The sequence below is a fragment of the Triturus cristatus genome, chromosome 10, assembly GCF_964204655.1.
Source record: "Triturus cristatus chromosome 10, aTriCri1.1, whole genome shotgun sequence".
In the NCBI taxonomy this organism is placed as follows: Eukaryota; Metazoa; Chordata; class Amphibia; order Caudata; family Salamandridae; genus Triturus; species Triturus cristatus.
In genome coordinates, this window is record NC_140593.1 from 391,492,026 (window position 1) to 391,504,123 (window position 12,098).

Sequence of the window (12,098 nt, forward strand, 5' to 3'; positions counted from 1 at the left end):
TGCTTATAGCACCAATATGGGTTAATTTTGTGCATTCTCAAGATTGAATTTTATTTCAAGAAACCTGGAGCATGACTACCCTCTATAGGTATGGGTATTTATCTTATGGTATTAATGTAACCAGGGAAGGGAAAGTGAGACCCTCGGGTGGATTAGTGATTAGGGTGAAAATTGCACTTCGGTGCAAAGTCAAAATCGTGTCTGTCAATTCCTAGGATATTCTGGCAACAGATCTTGCTCTGCACACAGGGCTAAAAATTTGAATTTTTAATGTATATAATAGGGTGGACTCTGGAACAGAGGAAACAAATACCATAGGCCCTTTAGACTATGCCCTCACTGAATGCACAGGAAATACACATCTATTGGTAGCTGGGGATTTTAATTGTACATTTGAGCCCCTCTCCTCCACACAATTAAATTTGACTGAGTCATGGGACACCTTTTGAAAAATTCCTCAGCTATAACTCCCAACTGTTAGATGTACAAAGAGAGAAGGTCAAATGCTGGCCCTTATGCTACAGCATGATCTGAGGGCCACAAATGGCAGGACTAATTCAGATCCAAATGGTGGAATGGCCTTTAATAGACCAGGCCTTGCTAGTAGAATTGAAAATTGCCCAGTTGACCATAGTCTGCTGCCCACTGTGTCTGACATGAAAGCAGTAAGAAGATCTGACAGTGACCATAATGCTTTGAGTTTTTCATTAATCAATGATTGAGAGTGCAAACCTATTATTAGGGGTAGGAGCGACCTGGGAAAGCTATCCCATAGTAATACTCTGAGAACAATTAGATGCTATTGAGTGGAACAAAATTCTGGAGCTCTGGAAGCTGTTAAGTGTAAAGTGTGCGACAAGGTGGTTGTGTTATCCAAACTCATCAGAGTGGATATAATAGAGAAGTTGAGTAACCAACACAAGACACTCTATATAAAGATTAGGGAAACAGTCGCTCAACCCAAAAAAAGGAGGAAATGTCATGTTAATCAAGGAGGAAAAAGGCGAGCCCCTGTGGCTGGGTGGTACAACCAGGAATGCAGGAAGGCTAAGGGAGAGCTCCTAGAGGCAGTGAAATCTAAGTTTCGCCCAGATATGGTGGAATGTAGAGCCAGATATAGACAGGCAGTAGATCATTCCAAGAAACAGTGGGAATGTGCGTTATGGTCTTCACTCCTTAGTGTCCTGGTCACCAAGGGCAAAAAGTACTTTTAAAAGAAAGCTTCCCTTTGCCTGACTGGACCTAAGTCTTCCCTAGAGTTTACTGTACAGCCACAAGAATGGGTATCCCATTTTGGGGGCCTGTACTCTCTTGGCAGTAAGGAGGATGAGGAGAACGTAGCCTTGTGGAAAAATCTTTCATTTAGCACTGTAGAAGTTGTTGAATTTTCATTATAGGAAACTCAGGTAGCCATTAGTTCCTGCATCCCAGCCAGAGCCCCTGGCCCAGATCGCATTCCCAATGATTTATACAGAGAAGATCTAGAAATCTGGGGTTCTTATATCAATATGTTATCCAATGCCATCCTCTCAGGGATTGCCCCCCCCCCTCGTGAAACTTAGCTGAGTTTTTAATAAAGGGGATAAGGCCAATCCGGGTGCTTCTAGACCCAGTAGCCTAATCAGCTCTCTGCAGAAAACTTTTTGCAAGCAGCTATTAGCCCGTAACCAGGATTGAATTGCAGAAGAAAATATTCTGCCTGCCTTCCACGAGGGTTTTCATGCCAATGTCAGTATCCTAGATCAGGTTTTTAATTTCCTTTGTATTTACTGGAAAGAAGGTCTCCTTAAAGGGGGGAAGTTCTACAGAGCCTTTGTGAATCTGCATACTGTTTTGATCTGGTCCCCCGACATAAACTTTGGAAGGTGGTGGCAGAGATGGATATTCCTCCAAATTTATTGGATATTCTTATCCGGCTACACTCAGCGAACAAAGCTCAAGTTAGGTGGGGACAGGAGGGACAACTAACTGAACCGTTTTCGTTAAATTGCAGAGTTAGACAGGGGTGCATTTTAGCACCCTTCCTGTTTTCGCTATTTATTAATGGAGTAGTAGGTTTTCTTGACAGAGATGGGTGTGATGCTCCGAAAGTCGGAGAGACTAGGGCTCCTGCCCTTCTTGTTGCCGATGATACGCTATCAATATCAAAGTCTCCCCAAGGGCTACAACAATTATTAAATGATTTTAAATTTATTTGTGATGAGCATGGTCTGGAGCTCACTGATTTAAAAGCAAAGTATATGATATTTTCTAAGGGCACCACAAGGACACTCAAGAGATGCATGTAAATTGAGGACCGCACTATTGAATTAGTCCCAGCATTTGATTACTTAGGGATTCGGTTAACCCAAAATTTGTGTTGGACCCCACATTTAGAGAAAGCACATTTATCCCTAATTCAGCAGATTGCCCGTATAACTAAGATTCATAGAAATACGGTGTCTAGGGAAGTAGCTCCAGCACTAGAAATATATAACACAAAAGCCTTAGGAGCGGCTATGTATGGTGCAGAAATTTGGGTGAGTGGGAATACTGATTGTCTTTCTGTGAACATGGTTTTATAAAATCACTCCTCAACCTATCATGTAACCACTCCACTGACCCCTATCATCCTTGACTTGGCACAAGATTGACAGTAGGCCCTTATTGTTATAGCACTGCCTGTGGACGACTGAGGACCTTGCCCCCTATTGAGTGGTCGTCAGGGACCATATGATACAACCCAGGATAAGTAAAATTCCCTGGTTTTGTTCCCTTGGGGAACTATTGAGGATATTGGGGCTGGAAGAATATTGAAAAAAATCCGGAGGAGTTGAACTTGATTTCAAAGAGTAGGGTAAAGGCCATTTATTGGCAATTCATCCTGGTGAATGGGCTCACTCCCTCCAAGTTTGTAGATTTTAAACCTTTCCTTCTCTTTGAGGATACTATTGATTAAATTGTCCCCCCACTTGATAGGATATTGTTCCTCCAATTTAGATACAAGACTCTTCCCACTAAAGGAAGCCCTGAATCCTTAGTCCATTTGCAATTTCTTTGGCTGTACTATAAAAATGTGAGGGCAAAGTGGATTATTCCCCTGTGCAGGCTTATTGGACCTTGACATTTTCTAGAGGTGCTTAGGATCCTTAGCATAGATACTAACAGAGAGGTGTTTTTTGGCCTAGCTAGATTCTTGTTGGCTTTATGGATTAGACAATCAAGGTGCCTGGTGTAATATACCTAGATTCTAGTTTCTAATTAGATATATTTTATATTAATGATATGTATTTTTATAAGGTTTTAAGTTTTATATGGTATTTTTAAGTGTTTTTTTTAAAGACTGCTATATTTTTTGGCATTTTATCATTATCCTTGCGTCTGAAATGTATGTATATGGTTGTGATGTACTGTTTAAGATCTTTGTAATGGAAAATAAACAAAATCGTCTTACTTTGCAGTTAGAGAAAGAAAAGAATAAGCATCAAGATAGAACTTAACATTTTATCTCTAAGATAAGATACAATTTAAAGACAATTTTATTGCTGATTTACCTTTTGAACTCCAGCATAGTTATTATTTTGGGGGTTCTGCAACACTCCCCCATGCCTCTACTTCCAGTGCCTATGCTTTGATTTAATTTCCAGAGTTACTATATTTCTACTGAACAACTTGATACTGTGTTTTTCACCACTATGCAACACAATGAATTCAGTTAGGTAGTGTTTGTGAATTGTATACTTTGTATACAAGCAGAGCCCCTGATTACAAACTGAATGTGTCCCAGCACTTACCTATGTTTCTGCAGGAACGACATGCAAGATGAAGGCACCCAACTTCCCCTTTTCACTAGTTGTGCCCAAAGGTTGTCAAAGCGACAATGGTAACTAGGGAAAGAGGGGGAAACTATATGGGTAAACAAAACAATCATCCTTTGATGCCTCTTCTTAGACTAAAGGTCAGTCAATCAGAGGCTTCCTGAATGCAAAACCAAAAGTGCATTATGTATATGATACAATAAAGGAAAGGAAACAATAGTGGTTTAATGATTTCTGGCTTTCTCCCTACCTGATTGTATCCCCTCTTCTATTCTGTAGTGACTTAGGTTGTCTTGTAAAACATTCACTATATATTAGCTAAGAGAAAGAACAAAAGGGCAATGACATCTGAGCCCCAAAAGAAAGATGAGAATGAAATGTCTGCAGGCTGTGATATGGTACCAACCAAAAATAGCAGGAAGACACTCTCTGTGAACAGGTAAGAAAAATCTTCAGCCACTAACTATATTAAAGAAACATCTGGATTTCCTTATTGTCAGGAATTCTAACTAAGGGGCATATCATTAAGCCCCGGAGATAAAATTATCGCCGCTTTAGCGTTTGTTTTCGGACCGAAAGCGTCGATAATTTTATTGCCTAATCAGCAAGGTCATGCTATCGTGTGAATCCTTGCATTATCGCCCTTTCCACCAGCGCCCATCTTTGCATCTCTAATGAAATGCAAAGTGGGCGTTCCTACCCTGACATAACTGGAGAATCCAATTATCAATGGGCACGCTAACCTGCAGAGCGACAAGAAAAGTAGCGATAACCTCTGTTATCGCTACTTTCCTTACGTCTGCTTCAAAACTGACCTTGCCATGATATCCTATGTAAGGTGGATATCATGACTAAGTATGCCTTGCCCTATCAGCAAGCTTTCGCCAAACCTTGTGCGATTATCACTGTATTTCCAGCGATAATCGCACAATTTGCAGTTTGCGCTCTGAGTTTTATCGCTTTGGAGATAAGCGTTGCTGATAGCACGCTATCTCCGCGATAAAATTCAGAGTTGGCCGGCGATAATTATCCTCACGCTAAGAGCGCTGAGCGATAATTATCGCATGGCCTTGATGATATGCTCCTAAAATCTTCTATTTTATCTTTCCAGGAGCATTCCATTCAGGTGTCAAAACATGAGAAAAGGCAGATCCTCAGGGACGACAGAACACTACTAAGATAAGTACTTCTTTTTTTTTACAAATACTATTTTTAGGTGTAAGCACCGTTACCGTAATAATGGCTACCTTTCTTTGTTATTTCTTTTTTGATCAGGTAAGCCGAATGCACTGAACGAAAACCAGAACAGGCGCTATCTCCAACCAAGAGGCGGAGTGGAGTCCAGGAGGCAGGAACCGCACCAGGAGGCAGGAGGCAGGAGCCGCACCGAAGACCCGCTGGGCTGACGACAGGAGAATGAGGAGTCTGGGAGGCCGGAATCACACCAGGAGGCAGGAGCCGCACCGAAAACACTACTGGGCTTGTGACGAGAGAAGTAGGACGCAGAAAGCCTGCGAAGGAACAGAGCAGCCCCAGAAGAGCTTTTGCAAGTAACCCAGAAGGAGAATAAACCCCGAACACTAGAACGCGAAGCCCTCTAGTGCAGGAGCAGGGGAGTCTTATACTCCTCTTCTGCTGTGCCCTGCCCATTACACACCGCGGGCTCGACAGAATGTACTGAAATACATTTTTATTGTGTATTTCATGTGTGCAGTTTCTGTACTTGTCGTTTGCTTTTTACTCTTCAGATGTTTATTGTTCTTGAGATTTTATTAAATTGCCCACTCCTTCATTGCAAATATAATAACTGAGTTGTACTGTATGCCAGTGCACTCTCATACCAGCTTCCTTGAACTAAGCTATGAATGTATATCCACAGATACCCAGAGAATCAACGAGATTTGGAGGGCTTTTTTAGTTGAAGCCTCAGTACCGATTGTAATGGCTAGTGGAAATTCATGCAACCTTACTTTTGTTATTATTTGCTTGCCTCTGCAAGGATTAGAGAAAGTGTAACAGCATGCAGTTTTGCTGAATTGATCTTATTAGAGGATGCATACTTACAATGGAGTCAAACATGATACAGTGGGGATGGAGAAGAGCATTAAACTAATCATCATGACTAAAGGAGATGGGAAGGAGCTGGAGTGCATCACAAACAGGCGCGTGGATTATTGGGCTAATGATAAGAGCTTTGGTTTAGATTTTATTTAGCTGAAAGTGGCCAGATAGCATACATTTTCAATAACTAAGCTAAATAAGGGCCAGATGTACTATTGTATATTTCACTAAATTGTAATTTGCGATTTCTAAGAAATTTCAAATTGCGATTCGGTAATCGAAATGTACTATTGGGTAGAAGTTCATAATAGCTTGCTAACATACAGATTCTGTCAAAACGAATTGTACGAGTTTGCAAATTGTGAACGGTACCCAGACACATACTGATGACATTGCAATCAGGAACTATGTTGATGCACTGCCTTTCTGATGGACAGGAGCTTGCTGTGAGGACCTGTTTGGATTCCCAGCTAGATTTTTGTGCCAAAAGGGCAACGTTGGTAGGACAGGCAGAAGACTCTTCCCTTCTCTTCTATGTTGAGTACCAAAGGTACACCTAGCCCCCTCAAGGCAATAGTACATGGAGCAGTTAGAGTTGCTGGAATTAGGAGACCCTTCTATAAAATGACTCACAACTTAAGCCAGAAGCCATTATAAATGAGACTGCCTAACATACTTAACGGTTCACTTTGGCAAACCAAGCTACCAAGCTTATAAACTTTACATTTCTGGTGTACAGCAATCTCAGATGAGCTCAGATAACCTGGGGCTTGAAACACGAACCTTTAAGCTGAAATAAAACCAGGAACAAGCCTTCTTTGGCAAGGCACCCCCAATGTGGAATGCCATCCTTTCTTCACTCAGAACATTACTGACTATCCAACTCTTCAAGTAGGGTCTAAAGAGTAAAGAACTAATGTTTCGGCACTTTTTTAACACGTGTATAGGTATTGTTTATAATTTGCTCCTCAGTTTTGATGTAACATTTTTAAGCTTAAAATACACTTAAATTCACAAGCTATAGTTTACTGAGCTAACTAGAATGTATACTCTTATCATGCCCAGTGTTTTCATCAATGATGTATTTGAGATTGTATCAGTGATATCTTCAATGACTTCAACAGAGCATGGTGGGGGTACAAGTTCTAGTTAGCTCAGTAAACTATAGCTGGTGAATATCAGTGTTTTTTTTTTAAAGTTTAAAACGTTGTGTTTTAAGTTTTATTATTATAATACCTAACTAATGTCAATGTAACCCCAAACAGCAACCCACCCCACATTTGTATTTGTGATTCATGAGCACCTTGTTTTTTATATTTTAGGTCCAGGTGGAGTACCCCTACCCTACCCCCTGTATGATATTTGTTTTTGAATTAGGACATGGGGACCAGGACCCCATATCCTGTAATGGCAACAGCACCATTTATTCTGATGTTGTGGCCCACCAATCAGAGAGCTTAATTGGAATCAGAAACTCAGAATCACAGAGTGGGTGACAGACAGTGACACCTCAGGTGCTTGGAAACAAAATACATAATCGAAATCTAATCTTGAGAACCGCAAGGTCTCATTTGTGACGAAGAACTACATGTACATTAAGCCAATTAAACATGAGCGCTTGCCCAAGTTTCATTTTCAATTAGCCTCTTTTTTAGAAGTGTTTTTAATTACTCATTTATGTTTAACATGATCATTTCTTGCTCAAGTGCATTTGCACAAAATTGGTGCTCGATTTTCTCTTTTGATTTTTTTCTTTTGAAATAACACTGACTCATGAGAAGGTAATTTGAACAATCATACTTCTGATGAGATATGAAAGCAGACTTGGATAATAAAAATTGGAATTTTAAAACTATGAAAAGGCTATTGATTTTACATATTATTTTTATGATGACTAGGTAATGTTGGGTGTGAGGCTGTGTATTTATGCTCATGAGGGCATGAGGAATGGAGTTATGATACAAATTTAATACTAAGACTTAGATCCATATGAAGAGTTGGAACAAAGATATAATGCTCATTTGTTGATTTCATAAAGTTTAAAGAGATTGTACATGAGAAACAAAATGATAATTCATGTTTGAAGGAATAATGATTTCCGACAATGTAATTCTGTTTGCTTTGACATTTAGTGAATGGAGGTTTTCCAAAGTATATTGATGAAACTCGATGTCTGTATTTTATGAATTTCAGCATATTTTAGAGTATGATGTTACAATTTTTGACCATTACAAAGTGGCTGACGTTTTAGACATATTTAATGAGGTGCTTTAATAGCTCTCCCTCTCTTCACTGTTTATATATGTTGAAATGAGTGCAAGTAACAAATATTGATTGATTATGCAAAGATTTTTTGTGGTATTGCCACGTATGGATCTCGGTAAGGCAATACAAAAGATGAAACTCTACAAGATGGTGGATAAGATATATAGTTTGTGATACAGTGATTTAGAATCATGTGACAGAGAATGTGACAGAATCACTTTTTAAATGTGCATGTAACATAATGTCAACCAACGCGGCCAAGGCTTGATTCGACCTGTAGTCATACATTCATTATGGATACATTAATGAAATAAATATAAAAAATCACATCATATCCTTGGGTTGAGTGTCACTCTCGGTTACTGATGTTTTTCTAAAGGAGTCCTTAAAGGATATATATGTATATTTTGCTCAGTGGCAGTGGACATTGGGTAGTTATAGTTAGGAGCTCGTTACCATAGGAAGAGCATTTTTTTATATGCTAATAACTTTGGCACCGCTTGATGAATCTTCACAAAACTTTCCCAAAAAAAGTTCCTCCACCTCAACTCCTTCCTTGAAAGTTTTGATGTGATCAATCAAGTGGCCGTGAAGAAAAAAGCGGGGTCCGAAAGCACAATTTCCCTATGCAATTTTCCATTGGAAAATTGAATGGCAACACCATTACAAATGGCTAAACAGAATAAGACCAAATTTTGCAAAAAACTAGATCTTAGTCCAGAAAGCATTCTTTTTGTGATTTAGATTAAATCCATTCAGTAGTTTTTGAGAAATTGCGGTTCAAAAACTGTGCATAGCTTGATGGTTACATTAATGGGACTCTCACGAGAGTCCCACGATCATGCATCTTCAAAACATACAGCAATCTAATGAGCCGAGGGGGCATTTTTCCCATTGACCACCTCTCTCCTGCAGGAGAGGGAGCTCTTGCATGTTCTCGCGCTCTGATTGGCTGGCCATTACATGAAAAGAATTGTTGCAGCAGCCATTATAGTACTAGGGGAACGTTTTTAAAAAAAGAACATAAGGGGGCAGGGTAGGGATACCCTGCTTCCCTACATGTTTTAGGGCACATGTATCTCAGAAAAATCCAGCCTTTTTTGCCACTCTCTCGTGGCTCTCCTGCTTTATTGCAGCAAAAAAAAAAGCGGTCATTTATTTTTAAATAAATGGCTGCAGAGTTAGATCAGGCCTGGGGGTCACACCATACTTATTATTTTACATACTGATCTGATTATGACCGTGGTGACCCCATTCCCGGCATGTCATATTTTTAGAAGGGGAGGGAGCATGGATCCCCCAACCCAATTTCAGCCCAGGGATCCCATTCCCTAGGGCCTAATCCAAGCAGTGTAGTGGGAACCCCATGCCACAGGACACTGCTGTTCTCTGCCCGGGAGAGTGCAAACAGGTCCAGGACACACTCTCCTAGTCAGAAAATACAACTTGGCTCCTCCAGGTGGTAGCAGAGAAAATAGCTGACCCCGCCTTGGCAGGAGCATAAGAGTACAGAGCTGGCTCTCACTAGCACCACAATGGGTGCTAACTGGGGAGCTTGCAATGTCTCTAGAGTCATAAGGCCCACAGCCTTCAACGAATTGGTGATTGTGTGTGCCCTGGGTGGGCACTGGGGCACCCAATTAAAAAAAATTAAAAGTAAAAATGGCCAGCTCCTGCTGCACTGGTTGCTGCCCTGGACAATGGGCATTTGGGCTCTCCCGCAGCCACCAACAAGCTAAAAAGTTGTGGGTTCCCCAGGTGGGCACTGGGACACCCAAAAAACTTTAAAAATATAGAAATAAAAGAAATATTTGTCTTTTTTTAATAAAAGTGATTGTCATAATTTCTTTAATAATAGACATACACACAATATACACATACATATATTAGACAGTGGAAGTATGCACTCTGTAGCTATAGTTAGTACTTAGTGCAGTGCCTAATGTATCAAAGGGTTTTATCCATTCTGTGTCTATAGAAAAATCAGTTTGTACATTTGGGCCTTAGTTATCAAATGAATTTTTTGTTGTTGTCTTGATAATAACTTTGGTGACGTGTGACGAAACTTCACAAAACTTAGCTTGGGGTGATCGATCAAACAGGGGCCGAGAATTAGGGGTGTCCCAAAATGTAATTTCCCAATCCAATTTCTAGGCCTGGGGGAAACATTTCATTCTGCTTGTGAATTGGCAGAATTTGGGTGATGTATAAAATCCGCCAATTTCCGTGTGGCAGAACTTTTTCTCCCACGAGGTTCCAGAAATACGAGCTGGCAAGTGCATGATTTCTGAACGGAGGCAGTGGTGAGTTGTCACTGGTGCGGTCAGGGTCAGATGGCGTCTTCTGGAGTAGATTAACTTCTCAAGCGGAATCAAAATCAATTTGAATGGCCACACGCTGTTGTGCACTGCATGGTGCTGCTGGCACTGGGTTTTTAGCTCCGAACATGCTATTGGTGCTAAATCTCAGTATGAGTCAACCGCGGCCCGAGCAGGTAGGAGTGGTGGGGCCAGGTTGGCGCGGGGGATTTGACAAATTACCAGCAGGGAAAAATTAATAAATAATGTATTTTCCCTTGTCGTCTGTTGAAATCCCCCTCCCCCACCCGGGCCGCGGCTGGCATGAGTAATGAGGCATGCATATTCCTGCCTGTTGGCAAAACTCTACAGACATTTGCAGAGTTTTTATTTGACTCCACAGAATTCCGAGGAGTGAAATTCAGCTACTTATACCCATCCCTAGCAATTTTAGGATTGTTGAACATTACTACAGCCACAATGGCTGAGCAGAAAAACTCCAAATTTGTCAGAGCCTACATATTTACTCAGAAAGCATGCTTTTAGTGATTTGCTGTAAAGCCATTCAGTAGTTTTAGAAAAAAGGTTCCATATTTATAGATATCTAGATGGCTGGGCTTACGGAACACATGCGGGAGCCTCGCATGTATGCAACTTAAAAAAATTAAGCAATCCAATTGGCCCAGGAGACTATTTAGCCTGTCAACTTCCTTGCTCCTGCAGAAGGTATGTGGGGTATTGCGCTCCAATTAGCGGGCCACAATCTGAACAAAAATGTTGCAGCTGCAATTGCAGCACTTGAGGACTCGGTCCCTGAATCCGGAAAATACCAAACAATAAGGGATAAGGTGGCATGGTATGGGGTACCCTGGCCCCCTGGACCCTGTAGAGGGGTGCCCTGGGGTCAAATTTAAAATAAATAAAAATTGGGGGGGGGGGACGCAATTCCTCAAGAGTCTTGTGGGAGCCGGCGCTGGCCCCTAAATTCTAAACTCCCTCGGGAACAGAAAAAAAAAGGGTTGGTGTCTGTTGGGGTTGCTGAGTTGTCTGCCTAGAGGGGACTGAGCACCTGCAGCCATGTGCTGGCTGGCTGTGGTGGAGTAGGTGGCCACAGGGCAGGCCCTAAGGCCAACCCCATGCCAACCATGGCCAAAGGCCATCAATGTAGTATAGGTACATATGGTAATACAATATTACTTTATGTAAAAATCAACTTCACAGAAAAAGGTTAAAGTGGAATCATAGTTTGATGTGATAAAAATATTTTATTTACATTAAAAAATCCTCAGAAATTCATTGAAAAAAACAAAGGTTAAAGTGACATTATAGTTTGGTGAAATTGTTGGGATAGTTAATTATGGTAATAAAATAAAATTTTGTGTTAAAAAACTTCTAGAAATTCAATGAAAAAACAAAGGTTAAAGTGCCGTTATAGTCAGATATGGAAAAAATATCTTACTTTACAATAAAAAAGACCTCCAAAATTCTCCCAAAAAGCTAAGGTTAAAGTGACCATATAGGTAGGGGCAAAAGTTAATATTTTAAACTAAAAAAAAAAACATTGAAATTCATCAGTTGTACTTACATGAAGTAACTATAACTTCTGCACTAGCCTTGCACTGCTTATGACCACGCATATGACCTGATATATTACAATCCTCATGACGTGATCTGTGAT